General features: G+C 34.4%; 1 protein-coding gene across 1 annotated transcript in view; it reads left to right on the forward strand.

Annotated features, from left to right (window-relative positions):
• LOC137397436 (small ribosomal subunit protein uS5-like) overlaps nucleotides 1-15,661 on the forward strand; it is a 476,780-nt gene that overhangs the window by 210,375 nt on the left and 250,744 nt on the right. The window lies entirely within an intron of this gene.

Here is a 15,661-nt window from a genome sequence, read left to right on the forward strand (position 1 = left end):
AGAAACCAAAAACCCATTGATGCATGTATAACTTTCTATTGGCATTAGTAATCATCATAGATATAATAAACCCTTTACTATGTCTATGGTAATCATAGATATAATAAACCCTTTACTATGTCTATGGTAATCATCAACAAAAGCATGTGTTTCATTACTGTACATGCCAAAAAAACCGAGAAGAGAGAAATTAAGATTTATTGAGTGAGTCGAACAAAGGTATTATAAAAGCTAGTAATCTAATAGTATTGACGTGTCAGGATGATGAATTGTAGATTGTGGTAACAGAAACTTAATGAACTGCAACATATACTGGTGAATGTAGTATGTTGGTGCCACAGAGTATAAAACGGTGTTTGCCATGTGTAGAAGGATAAATACAAATATTCTGGGTCTTGATGACAAATTTATGGCGCCTTACAGTGCCTCGCGTTGCGCGTTCACAACTCGAGTTGTACAACTCGAGTTGCCGTGTTGTCCAACTCGAGTTGCCGAATTGTACAACTCGGCCTGGGTTTATGACCTCGAGTTGTGTTACCTATACGCAAAACTAACACGGGTTCGTAAAGAAAGCAAAGTGAGTAATTGGGGTGTCTCATTTACAGAAATTTAATAATAATTTAAATATGTATACATATTTAAATTATATATATTGGCGAGATTTGCGCATATTCATTTCTATAAACATAAAGAGACAAAAACAATTGTAGAATGTAAAAAGCAAACTAAGAACAATCTATATGAGAACCGAGCAGCGAAATTTTTTTCCCAAACAGGTTTACAAACGGCAGTAAAATTTTGGCTCATGATTGGCTTTAGTAATTGAGTTTTAGTAATCAAAACTTACATCATTACATGGAAAGTCAATAGTTATAATTAGAGAAATACACAAAATTTCAAAATTTTATTCAAAATGGCTTAAATTAATGAGTTTTAAGTGAGCGCCTCTTACGTTTAAACAGCACTTTTTGAGTGATAACATCAGTTTTGCTACGTTATTTAGAATTTTGTGTTTCTTTCTAATTATAACTATTGATTTCTATTGTAATGATGTAAGTTTTGGTTACTAAAACTCAATTACTAAAGCCAATCATGAGCCAGAATTTTACTGCCGTATGTAAACCTGTTTGGGAAAAAGAAATTCGCAGCCAGCCGGGCAACTTCTTTTTCAAATGAAAAAGAGTCATCTCTCTAGAATCTGACAAGAAACTGAATGAACACCGAAAATGAACATAGAAATTATTTCAACGGCGTTTAATGATGCACAAAAAAATTCCATATAGCTAGAGAAAATAAAATGATGAGATGTTCTCAAGCCGAGTTGTTGAACTCGAGTTGCTGTTGAAAGAACTCGGCTTGGGTTTTGATGAACTCGAGTTGTGCAACTCGAGTTGTACAACTCGAGTTGCAAACTCGGCACAGTATAATTCTAATAATTCGCTATTAGTTCTAGTTTTACAGTACACACATAGTTTAATTTCTATTAGCTAACGGTTGCCTCTTGATGTACCATCGTTAATATAACCATATCTACGGTTATGCTACCGTAATACCAATATATTGCACCTTACTTTTGAAAAGTCGTGTTGCGCGTTCACAACTCGAGTTGTGCAACTCGAGTTGATCAACTCGAGTTGCAAACACGCAACGCGAGGCACTGTAAGGCGCCATACAAATTAGCTTTCAGTTGCAGATTCATATACTGTAGTATGTTCAACAGGAGATGATATAAAACCGGTTAGACATAAAGTGAAAACTAAGCAAGAGTTAATTTGAACATAGGGATAGTTGATATAGTAATAGTAGCTGCCACCTAACAAAAAGAGTAGCACAGATACTATACAAAACTTTCAAAATTGTGGCATTTCTTCTCAAAATATCAACAAAGTAGAGCAGATATCAGAGTAACTCTAAGCAAGCATAATTTTAGAATGTAGTTCAAATAGAAAGGAATAGATTTTACAAAATAAAGTCTAATTGGATGCACTAGGCTCCTTTGTAACTTAGACAAATACCTAAGCCATTGTGTAAGGAACATACTTCAAAGAATTAGTGCTTGCTATGCAGTGATCCAAGTTTCGTTTATTTTTCAAACAGCACTTTATCTCCTTAAAATAGTCTTGAACTGCAGCCTGCAGGCAAATTAATTAACTGTGATTAGCCTAAACTGTTGTCTGTAAAAATAGTAAGTCTCACAAATGCAAAGTGATTGGATGACTGGCGTTATTAGTGAGATATTTGCAGATGCATCTCTAGACGTAGTGATGCCAACAAAAAACTCATTTCAGAGAAGCATTTCCCACTAATTGGCAACATACTTTGGTAAGATAAAGTTTATAACAGAGATGGCACTATATAAAAACAATGTGGGAAGAGTAATTTATTGTGGAACCAATACAATTTTATACAACTTAAAATTTCTTAATAAAAAAGCGAAGCCCGTTATAAATAATTTCAGTAGTTTAAACTTTTTTGATTGATTAGAGCAGTAAAAGGAAAAGCTTAGAAATTCTTCAGAGCATTGATATCAATACTGGCAGCTATTACAAGGTATCTAGCAACAACACTGACTGATACAAACTTCTGAGGTCTTTGCCCTTATTAAAAACAGTTGTGCGTCATTTCATAGAGCGTTGTTTATGATAAAACACAAAAGATGCATATTTTGCCATTGTACACCTAGCTGCGCAAGTTTCTGGTTTGTATGCTAGTTAGCACGCTTTGAGCTTTTATAATAATATGTGTTGCTAATGTAATACAAAACCACTGGGTACGTATTAATTGCAGTCTCATGCCAGTGAATAGAAACTAGGAGTACCTGCACTTGTGTATAACAGTGACATTTCTGTTAGCACAAAGACCCTTTTGAATAAAAGTACTGCTGACTGCTGCTGCAAATATTATTGAAGCACCTTTAGCCGTCTCTGCTCTATAAATGTATTAGATTAAATGTGATAGGTTTATCTTTTGATGCTTCACATTATTTTGAGAGATAACTTGGTCTTGTCTGTACGATATTAAATTCGACCTGCGCCAAAGGCTACATGCTCACACTACTTTAGTATATTATATTTTACTAGCACCCTGACAGTCAAGCAGGCTGTGAGAGATCGTCAAGGGTGCTGATAAAGCGCACATAATAAGCGAGTGCGCAACTATTCAAAAGAGGTTAAAGGTGAACGATTAGATTAGGTGTTAGAGTGCAGGACTGTGAAGGTGGGAGTTACAGGTTCGCTACCTGTGCAAAGCTATCTTTTACCCCAACCACTAATCCTGACTCCAGATAGGTGGATGGATGGACATGCCTTTTATTATAGTAAACAAGTAAAGATATAGATTTGTAGATTAAAGTTGTCACTATTTTGCAGATCATAGATGCAGCTTACAATATTAAAAAACAGTGAGGTAAATGGTTTCAAATTTTTTGGCTGCGAATGTTGTCAGAAAATTTCTAATACATTTCGCGATGCAAAAATATTCATAAAAATAACATGAAACATTTTAGCATCTACACAATTTGCCTTTATGTTTTTAAAAACTTGGAGAAAATTTTAAAACACATGAAACAAGGGCCACGAAAGCATAAAAGTACAAATTCATTATTTTTGTTGTTATGGATAGAAAAGGTATAAAAGAAAGTGACAAAAAAGGATACTGTACCAAATTTAGATGAAACATCAAAGCGAGAACGCCAGGAAGCAATAAAAAGAAGCCCCAAAGAAATATAACTGTAGTAAATACAATCTTTTAAGATATTTGCATGTAAATCTCTCAAGGGGATTAATGCGTCTGTGCTTAGATCACGTTAAGCAGTCGACGGCAACAATTCTAGAGAAATAAATTATGTTATAGTCAAAAGCTTTCAGAGTTTTTTACAAACATCTTTAGCTATTTATTTTTACCAGCATGTCATAAGATGAATGTAATGTAATCTAATTTTATGGAATAGAACACAATACTGCATAATACCATGTAATATAATAACCAATAAACCAATATATAATAGCATGTGTTTTGAGGTCTCAAGAAACCAAAGCTACCCTATATGTCACATATGCTACGATCTCTTATACTGATCTATATAGATTAATTTCAGCATTTGTCATTTGTCATTTTAATTCTAAAACTATTACAGTGTTTAGACATGGCAGGAAAATGAAGTGAAGATTGGAGCCATTAATCTCTGAAAAATATTAAAATGCATGTATTTTACACCTAAACAAGAAAAGAGAGTTGAGATTTTTCGTTTTAGTAAACTTTTCACACCACTCTTGTTTTTATTTTTTAATGTTTTTTTTCTGAAATGTTTAGAAAAATTTCTTTACTAATTTTAAAAATATGCACAAAGAACTTTTGATTATAAACAATCTAATGAGGTGGTTTTTAAAGAATTTATATGGTTAGCTAATTGGTTGTAAAATCATTTCTATCAGCCATGGTAGCATGAGTAGAAAAACTTTGACAACAAACATTTATAGCAAATAGTAACAAAATAGTTGCTTAATGCATACATTTTATATAGGGGGATTTGGAATAAAATCATCATCTATATCGATACAACCGACTATGTCACTGTGTGTGGTGCATGTGTGTACGTATTTTATATTATATGTGTATTTGAGTGTGCGCATGTGAGCGTGGCGCGTGTGCGCGTGTGCGCGTGTGCACGTGCGTGTGCATGCGTGTGTGTAGATGTTAGTATGCAGAATGCTACGGATTTCCACATTTCTTGTTGATTTCGTCTCAAGTTCACAGGCATATGCTGTGTGCCTTCCAGCAGGTTGCTAGAAACTTTTGTTTCTCAAATTCCATTTGATTCCTGAGCACCTGCCTTTTAAACAGCTACCTGGTGACTATCGATCTGGTCGAAAATTATAGAAATGTTGAGCGTCGCCATGTTCACGGCTGGTGTTGGTATGCATGCATACTGCACGTACTCATATATAACGTAGTACTGTATCAAAAAACATCTTTAGGTGTAGGCAGATACCGTCAGAAGTTGATTAGTGCGCTCATGTCGATGTCCTGCTAAACCCTGAAACTTTCCTCAACCATGAAAGACCCCTCTATAATGATAAGAGCAGTAAGGAAATTAGACGGTGTCAGGTAGCGCCAATTACAGATCTAAATCTATGAAGCCTTTTCAATTGTTACACAATCACTAAGTATTATTTTACAGCCTTGTTTACAATAGAGAGTACAAATATACTTGTCATGCAACGTTACACCTCTTCTAGTTTCAGAAGTTATTTGATTGACAACCGATTGGCATGCGTTGAGCTTTTAATAGTGCTTTTTTTAATAAACAGGAGCTGACTTTACTCGGTGTGTGGCAGAGGCAACAGGTACAAACAGGATTAAAATATAATTACAGCTGCTAACATATTCAGAAGCACTTGAAACATGTATTGTTATCCAACTAGTGTGTTTAATGGATTCTAAAAGCAAACTCAAGGTCACAGTTTGTACTCCTCTGTCTCTCCTAGTCATGTTTAGAGAATATTCTGAATTGATGATTTAAGCTAAACAGTGTTACAAAAAGTTGATTTTACTAACAACCTTACGGAGTAGTACCAGAGGCAAGATAAGATATATCAAGAATACAAAATAGTTGTTCTAAAATGGTATTATATTATATATTTGGTGAAGTTGCAAAAGGATAATGGGTAGTGTGTTCGACAATGCAACAGTCAGCATTTTCCAATTCACCAGAGGATGGTGAATTGGAGGAATGCACCAGAGGATGGTGAATTGGAGGAAATCACCAGAGGATGGTGAATTGGAGGAATCCACCAGAGGATGGTGAGTTAGAGGAACTCACCATCTTTCTATCCAAGAAACTCACCAAGGTTTTCTGTTTTTCCGTATCATTGTCTAATTTATAGAATAATTTTTTAATAACAATATTAAAAATTGAACTTTTCAACTCTAAAGTGTTAATTAAAATAAACCAGTACATAGGAAATTATATATTTGCCTTTTCATGTTCTCTCAAGTCACTAGTTATATGACAAAAAATATACATTTTTAAAACATCAAATGTAACATAAATTTTATTTTAGCAATTTAGAGTCATCAATCATCAAATCAATACATAAAAATAAATGTGGATTTGTACAATAAAACTACCATGTCATTATAAACGCATATACTACATTATTTGTTTTAAGTGTACCTGTAAAACAAATCTTTCATATTAGTTAGAGTAGAGCCTAAGGCTAAAACTAAAGCAAACTCTCAACAATGACCTTGACAACAATAACAGCAACAGCAATAACAGAAATGCGTTTGTTAGAACTCTGTGCGGTCCTAACAACTATTGCACAAATATTTCATTGTGCTATTTTATAACATTGTTTATGAAAGATTACAAGATACTTTAGTTTGGCATGAGAAATTCTGTTTTATGAATTTCCTCATTGTTTCACAATGCGATGTTATGGCTACACGGCTACACAACAAGTCGGGTTTTGTGTTACAGTGCTTTGTCATTTCAAGGAAAATAAATACTCAGTGCATACCAGAAACAATTGATTGATCATAGTTGCCGAAAGGATTCCTGAAGTCAATCAGGCTGCACTTAGATTGATTCGCTTAATAAGTAAGTATATTGGAGCTCTAATCAGGCAAGCACAATACGCCCGATCTTGATAATGTTTGTCACAGCAGAGAACACGGTTTAGCATTTTTTTCTCACACTCTTCCGGTCCCGGATACTGGGATCGACATCCTAATTGAACATGAGCCAAATTAGCTGATAAATCAGAAACAATTTGTATTATTAACAGATTATAAATCTGCTAAGCTATTGGGCAAATTTCCATTTGGTAATTTTCAACTTTCACAATATTGCTCTACTATTAATAGTAAGCAATGAAAAGAGACCAACATAAACTGAATGCAGTCTTATTTCATTATCAACTCTGATTGGGTTCACTCTAACATGCACTCTGTATTACACCTATACATGTACTCTGTATTACACCTACGTGTACTCTGTATTACACCTACATGTATTCTGTATTACACCTACATGTACTCCGTATTACACCTACATGTACTCCGTATTACACCTACATGTACTCCGTATTACACCTACATGTACTCCGTATTACACCTACATGTACTCTGTATTACACCTACATGTACTCCGTATTACACCTACATGTACTCTGTATTACACCTACATGTACTCTGTATTACACCTACATGTACTCCGTATTACACCTACATGTACTCCGTATTACCCCTATACATGTACTCTGCATTACACCTACATGTACTCCGTATTACACCTACATGTACTCCGTATTACACCTACATGTACTCCGTATTACACCTACATGTACTCCGTATTACACCTACATGTACTCCGTATTACACCTACATGTACTCCGTATTACACCTACATGTACTTCGTATTACACCTACATGTACTCCGTATTACACCTACATGTACTCCGTATTACACCTACATGTACTCCGTATTACACCTACATGTACTCCGTATTACACCTACATGTACTCCGTATTACACCTACATGTACTCCGTATTACACCTACATGTACATGGAATTAATGTTTTAGGCTAGCCGCTAGAGTTTAAGTTGAGGGTGTCAAAGAGTGCTTAGCTGTCTTTGTGTGACGAAAAACTATTTTTGTGTTATAGCTGTTTATAGTCTTAACAATATCAGTGACGATATTTGATATAAAGTTGTTATAGGAACAACAGATAATGTGATATCTCAAAGTGGATAACCGCAATACAGTTTAAAGGTTGAGTATAGTTTAATACTAACAAGTTAATTTTTAACTCAGTCTCATAAAAATTGCAAGTGTGTTGAAGATTTATTACATCACAAATTCACTAAATTTTTTGGAATATGGTCATCTCACGAAATAAAATATAACTTTATCAAGATGAAATTCATTTCAACAAATGAAGATTAAGTGTGATTACTACAGGAAGTTGGTCTAACTTGATGGTTGATGGATTTACTAGGCACTCATGATTATTGTCGTTTTTGCTTATTAAGATTTCATACTGCGATTGATTTTCATGTTTAATTAAGAAAATGCATCATAAACATAAATATAAACTTCCACAAAAAGATTTATTTCTGTATCTAATTTCATCTGAAAATACATTATTTTGGTATCATTTATTATTATTTTCCCACAACCAAACACGAGCGAAGTGATTGTTTGAGAGCTTTATGATAAATGCATATGTGCACACAACTCCCGAAAAATTATCCGTCACCGGCCGTTACCAAACCATTGTACCGAAATCCCACCAAAAGATTTAACCATTTTTGTGTAGAGTCGTTTAAGTATAATAATGATACAAAACACATATAAACATATTTAAATATGTTACTAAGTCTTTGAAAAGTTGATGCAATATCTTAAAACTAACCCATTTGATCGGATTATACATAAATAGGCAGATTAACTTGGAAAAAATTCGCAATTAAAAACTTAACAAGCCTTTTTTAATCAAAACTAAGACCGACCAACAGAACGCCAATAAGGCCGTGCGACAGAGAGTAGTACCATTAAGCCGGGCCGAGAAAACGTGCACATTTCACCAGTCTTTAGCATTGTCCAATTGCCGAAGGTTTCTGTAATTAACGTAAAAGTACTAAAAAAAAATCATTTCATTTTTGCCGATTCTACCGGACTCTGACATTTTGGACACTTATAATGAGTACTTTGGTATTTCAACTGATGTCCAAAGCAGTGAATGTAAAGGAAATGACGATGATACTTTTCTAACGATTCTTATAAGATTATCGCAAAATTTAATTGTAAGAATAATTATTCGATTTTATAAGATTATTATAAGATGTAGTTATAAGAATAATCATTCGAATTTACAGGATCAAAGTATATAGTGACCGATGTTGTGCAATATGTTACTGTTATTACTTTTCTAAAGATTTTGTTGATGATACTGCGGCTGTGCCCATATCGTGGTACTGCCAAGCCATTTTTAATATCTGCAAAATTAAGTAATAGGCCTACATTTTCTGATATATATACATCTATTTCTATGACAACCAGCTAAAATATGTTTAAATATTTAAATTCAGCATAATTTTTTAGATATAGATACAGAAATCTAGATAAATATCCCAACTTCTTGATATTGGTTGCTATGACCAATGATATACAGCCCCCCCCTAGCCTGTGTATATTACACAGCAGCTTGCCATTTTACTTCTAATATTGCATTTCTCCTATTGCAGGGGCGAGATATAAACATATAATATTTTCCTTTCATTATTGCTGTTTGTTGTATGTAATAACACCCAGTACATTACAGCTATCATTGCAGCTACCATTGCAGTTCTCCTATTGCACTGCATTGCACTGCATTGCCATTTGACTGCTATTATTGCATTTCTCAACCGGCAGTACCCTTTCTTTTTCCATTAACACTTTGGTCGTGGGTTGTATGACAGGGGAATTTTTAGTTTATTATTACAGTATTTTGGTATTGTCTTTAACAGATAATGGCTGTCAATAAAAACTTTATGACAAGAAGATTCCTTAGCTGTTAACTGGCCAAGCTTGGATACATTAACAAATGAGTTTACAACTAACAGTTAACAAGTGTGGAATATATTTACAAGTCTTTGAAATATGTACTTAACAGCTAAATAAATCAACATCAGTAACTGTCCACCTATAACAGATCAGCATATGATAGCATGGCTTGATTAAACATTGTTGCTATATTTCAGCAACATTGTGTCACCACAGCAACATTGTATCACCACAGCAACATTGTATCACCACAGCAACATTGTGTCACCACAGCAACATTGTGTCACCACAGCAACATTGTGTCACCACAGCAACATTGTGTCACCACAGCAACATTGTATCACCACGGCAACATTGTGTCACCACGGCAACATTGTGTCACCACAGCAACATTGTATCACCACAGCAACATTGTGTCACCACAGCAACATTGTGTCACCACAGCAACATTGTGTCACTACAGCAACATTGTGTCACCACAGCAACATTGTGTCACCACACAACATCCAAATAAAGTTGATCTTATTTTTGACTTGGTTCAAATCTTGGCTTAGTTACGACCCAAATTTACTGTTTTAAGGATACATACTCAATAAAAGAAAGAATGAACTAACTAATTAATTGATTTATTTATTATTTGCTTAAAGCTTATCGCTGACATTTATCTTACTGTTAGAGCTGATGCATGCATTGCAGAATGGTTGACAGCGTTGAATGCTGACAGGTGTCAGGTATTGGCAGGTGTCAGATGTCAGTTCACTGGATACGGCAAGGTACTACGCCTTTCTACTGGTAATCAACCCTAGCCATATAAGTTATATTTATGATATAAGTGCAGATATTCAGTAAAACATATCATTCCAGCACAAAGCGATAAATACAAAATCAGTAACCAAGTATTAAATAACTAATAAAAATATAAATGCACACAAAACAGTCTAGCAGCACAACAGATATCCCATTCATTAAGGATAATTATTACAAAATGGACTGAGGAGATGAGGGGCATCAAATGAGTTAACATATTTTGTCTTGCTTTATTTACAAAAATTACTCAATACAACAAAAAGCCAATTGCATCATATAAGATGGATAGCTTAAAACACAAATTCCTTGTGTTTTTACTTAAAACACAAATTTCTTGTATTTTGTGCTGTATGTAACATATGGCACAACCAATGTGGTCTTTAATAGTCATTGAAGTGCATGAAAAGTCTTCTTTACTTGCTTTGCTAGAGCTAAAGAACTGGTCAGAAAAACAAATGAAAATACTTGAGCCACATGATTTTATTTCAGTTTTTAACCAACAGTAAAGAAACTTGGGACACTTTAGAGATTACACAGTTCTGAGATACCACAGCTTTCATTAATTCTAAAGTTTTTGCACAAGTAAAATTGAAATAAAGAAAGCTGAAATAATTCTTGTTAAATACACTAGTGTGTATATTCTGGTATAAGAGACCAGATCTTAAAGAAAGATATTGGAAAGGATCCACAGGGGCCCTATACTTCTCTATTTGGAACCATCCGCTAGCTTGAGTAATAAGCTAATATATTTGAACAAATAAAATGTATTTATACAGTGTAGAGCACGCAATAAGTAAATAACTATTCGTTTTGATGCTTTCCTGTGCTCTGTTCTTCCTTGGTCCTTTCTGCTCTCTTTTATAGTTTTGGCTGCCTACATCTTCCGAAAGTCGGTCTCTCTCTCCGGTGCTTGTCAGTTTGCGGCCAGTAATTTTCGACCTGGTTACTCCTTCCCCTTCTCGACCCGGTGAGGCAAACCGTCTCTCTCTATCTTGGCTGACCTCATGCCAGCCAAGATATCGTTCAGGTGAGATATGCCAGCTATTTTCATGATATTCAGATTTATTGTTTTGTGTCCGAATGGCTAATTGTTGTATATGTCAGAATATATGTAAATGATTATGTATATGATTGAGGCCTTAGATCTTTCTTTCATTTAATAGACGGTTTTTACGTAGACATCATTTTACAAACTTGCATAAAGATAATTACTAGATTTCTCATAAGAAAGATCTTCTTCGCTGTGGAATCGAAGAGATCAGCCTGAAAGGGCCTCTCTTATAATTGGGTAGTTGTTAATTTCCTTATCATGAATAGGATAGTCTATCACTGATTGGGTGATGATTGCTTTTTAAGAGAGGACTACTCCTAATGGACACTCTAATGATCAGTGTATATTTGATATACATGTACAGTTTCATTGGATCACAAAACCTAGCAATGTTCTATAGATAAGCTTTGTTTGTTTTGTGATGGTCTTCAGCTGATATAGTACCTTCTACATTATGTTGATCAGCCTTGTTCGGCGACAATTGTAACAAATGGCAGCAATTGGCAATCGACATTGATTAATCATTGATAGACCATTTCAAATTTTGGCCATTTCTGTACCGAAATACTCAAATCATAAACGTAGCAGGTGGAAAGTTTTTGTTGAATGACGCAAGGCTAAAGGCTGGTTCACACTGTATCACCGTATGTCGACATTGACCTTTCGGCAATTATTCTATGACTATGGGCATGTAAATCGATAGCATCATCGAGACAACGCGGATACATCGGAAATGATTACAGCAGTCAAAAATTTCCCATAGTTTGCCTAGCATTCGTAACAGCTTGGGCGATGTGCACCACTTTTTCTGTGATTGTGATTTATGTCTTCTTTTGGCAGTTGCTGTGAGACTAGTACTTCATTGTTTCTGTGATCAGGCAGTAGAACGAAAACGCTATGCTGCAGGATATTCACTGATGTAAACATGGATGGGTTTGTGATAGTTAAGAATATTGTTTTCACAGACTATCAATGAAGTATAATTGTGGGATAAACAGCGGCATACGCCGATAGTGTGTGAACCAGCCTACAGCTGTCATAGCAGACTACAAGGTTGTGTAAATTGAAACCTTCACTTTTGCCATCTTGAACAGTATGTATGTTTCTGGCGATTACGGCTGATGAAATTGCAAATTTTAGTCTTTCACAGCCATTGAACAAAACACTTTTAGGAGTTTCTTATATGCCTGCTGATGATATTTGCTAGTAACATGAACTAAGATGTGGTACATAACTCGTTCCCAATGACTGACATTAAACAGAGAACAAAAAGCCATCTAAATGTCGCGCCAAGCTTGACACATTTATTTCTCAGTTCCAATTAATGAGCTACCTATGGCCATTGAATTTATTACTTCCTGCAGGACATAGATTTCAATATTTTTTAATTAACTCTACATAAGTCATTTCTGATTTTGAGCCACACTTTAAAAAGTGGCCTATGCTAAGTATGGCACTTTTTACTGGCTTTTAAAAAAGCTGTATAATATGCTAGCTGTCTGAAAACAGTGCCATTGTTGACAAGCATGATACCTGATATATACTAACATGTGCAAATACAAATACAAAGTGAAACTTTAGTTATTGTCTCATCTTTGTGCTCTTAAATGAGTTGAATATACAAAAATCTATTCTTGGTCCTAAAGCTTGATGTACCAATTTTATAAAGTAAACGTGAAGGATACGCAGCTACCTACTTTACGAAGTGACAGGGAAGGAGACTAATCTACACATTTTACAAACTGAAACTGAGTGATACAAATAAACCTATTTTACAAACTGAAACTGAATTTATTGAGAAGGCAAATCCAAAACATGATGATAGCAATATGAGCCCATGTCAGCCAAGCAGAGCAGGTTCACATCTATAAAATCTTGCACACTCATATTAAACACTAATTAAGGCAGCTTATGCAAGGGTTCAGAGTAAAAATTTCATTAAAGTTATTTTATTTTGTTATGGAATTTCGCACATGAATTTAAGTTTTACCAACAAAATTAGAACTGTAACTGTTGTTAAAAATAGTAATTGTCAGATCAATACGTCTCAATAAATACAAACTGGGGATCACAGTCTCCCAGCCCTGATAACAACCTCACCAGTTACCTAATAATTTAAGGCTGATGTTATTAAATGTTTAGTTAGATGTATAAGTACAATACTGTACAAAACTCTGTGATAGGCAGACATAATTATCAGAGCTGCTCTCAAATCATGGTGATTTGAATATTCGAATATTTGAAACAAATCATATTGTTTTGATTTGACACAAATGGTGATTTGATTCGATTTGAAAAGTTTTAGAAGTAACTTGATTTGATTTGAAGTTTCGGGCTGATTTGAAGACTTGATTTGAAAAATAAATCAAATCACATCGCTATCGATAGCCTTGTCTTCTGTAACCAATCGAAACATTTTTACGACATTTGCGAAGTTAGCCCAAACATTGGCAGGAAGTGCGCACCATCGATACCGAGGCAAAGCAACTGCGTGCGTGTCCCTCTACAGAAAAAAAAGGACCGTGTGTCGTGTGTGTAAAAGAAATCAACATGAGCAGCTCTGGTAAGTTGTGGAAAAGGCATGTTTGTAGTTGTGGTGCTGGCATTGAATACTTTGATGTCAAATATTTGATTGCTAGAAATTGGTTGTGACTATCCCACTCTAACCTCACTGTCACTAGTCAAAATAAAAATTACTTGTGCTGTGACTACGGCATGAATGAATGAATAGAGTATTATAATATATAATATTCTATACAATACTATTCCATGCCGCGAACACATTCAATATTCACAGTAATGACAATGTTCATGAATATAAACATGCATTACATTATAATTGGGTAAAAATTAATTAATAAAATAAATTAAAATTTTATTTGTTATATCAAATTTATTAGAATAATATTAAATAAATTTTTGATTCAGTTTATTATTTTATATTATAAATGAATAGCATAACAATAACATTCTATCCAAGTGAGTATAATAAATGTAATAATTATATATCATACATAGTTTTAACATTACCATTTATGTATACATTATTATTATATAATTAATTATATTATATGTATAATAATATAATTAATAATAATTTTTACACCGTCACTTACTTGCTAAGTGAAGTATAATTCTTAAAACGGGATTTCGATTAAAAAGGACGATGTACAAAAGGAGGAAGTCACATGCACTCAGTAAATACAAATATGTGATAATGAAGATCTGTTCGCTGATTTTTTTAATAGAGCACCTTTAGCTAATACAAGTAACCTGGATTCAGTAAATCAGGAGAATGAAAAGTATATGGCAAAAAGCAGATCCTCTTGTAACACTCTAAGCTATTGGCAAGGTGAGACACAGTTACTGAGACTTAGCAAGCTGGCGCTGAAGGTCCTTTCAGTACCAGCTTCATCAGCTCCCATAGAACGGGTTTTTAGTAAAAGTGGCTTTATCATGAAGCCACACGGGAGCTCCTTGACATCTGAAAACTTGCACCAGCTAGTTTTTTTTTAATTCAACAAATGTATTTAAGTAAATGTGTTAATATTACGTAACTGTTAATTATAGGCTCAATGCTTAGTTTCGTTTCTTTCAAGTTCAAGCCTCAGTAACTGTGTTTCACTTGCCAATATTTTCAGGTTTTATCTTATATTTGTATCTTGTATTTTGTAACTTTAAACAAGTATCTAAAGTTTTTTTTTACATTTGTACATTCTTGCTTAAAAGCTTCAATAAAAGCAAAGTCACAGCCATGACCATAAACTGTTACATAACCCTCCACTCATTCATTGATGTATGAGCCAATGGTATGATGTGCTCTGCAATGATGTTTTAACATACCCCGTAGAACAAAGAACAAAACCGTATTTAGTGATGATTTTAGCATACATAATACATATAGTAGTACAGAGATACAGCTATACTATTCCTATCCATAGAACCCAAAACGGGCAGGGGGAGCAAGCTCCCTACCTTTTCCCCCTGGTTCAGGTCCTATGGATAGGAGTACAGGCTACGCTGCTACAGCTATACTGTAGATTGATTATAATATGCAACAATTGAGCGAACAATTTGAAAGAGTATTTTGAGTCATTCTCAAATGATTCAGGATTTGAATTCGTTATTGGGCTGATTCGATTTGATTTGCTTCGATTCTGCTGACAAGGTTGGGGGATTTGATTTGATTTGTAGTTCGCCGGGTATGATTTGATTTGGTTTGAGTCATAAAAAAGTCATTTGAAAGCAGCT

This window comes from Watersipora subatra, chromosome 1, assembly GCF_963576615.1.
Source record: "Watersipora subatra chromosome 1, tzWatSuba1.1, whole genome shotgun sequence".
In the NCBI taxonomy this organism is placed as follows: Eukaryota; Metazoa; Bryozoa; class Gymnolaemata; order Cheilostomatida; family Watersiporidae; genus Watersipora; species Watersipora subatra.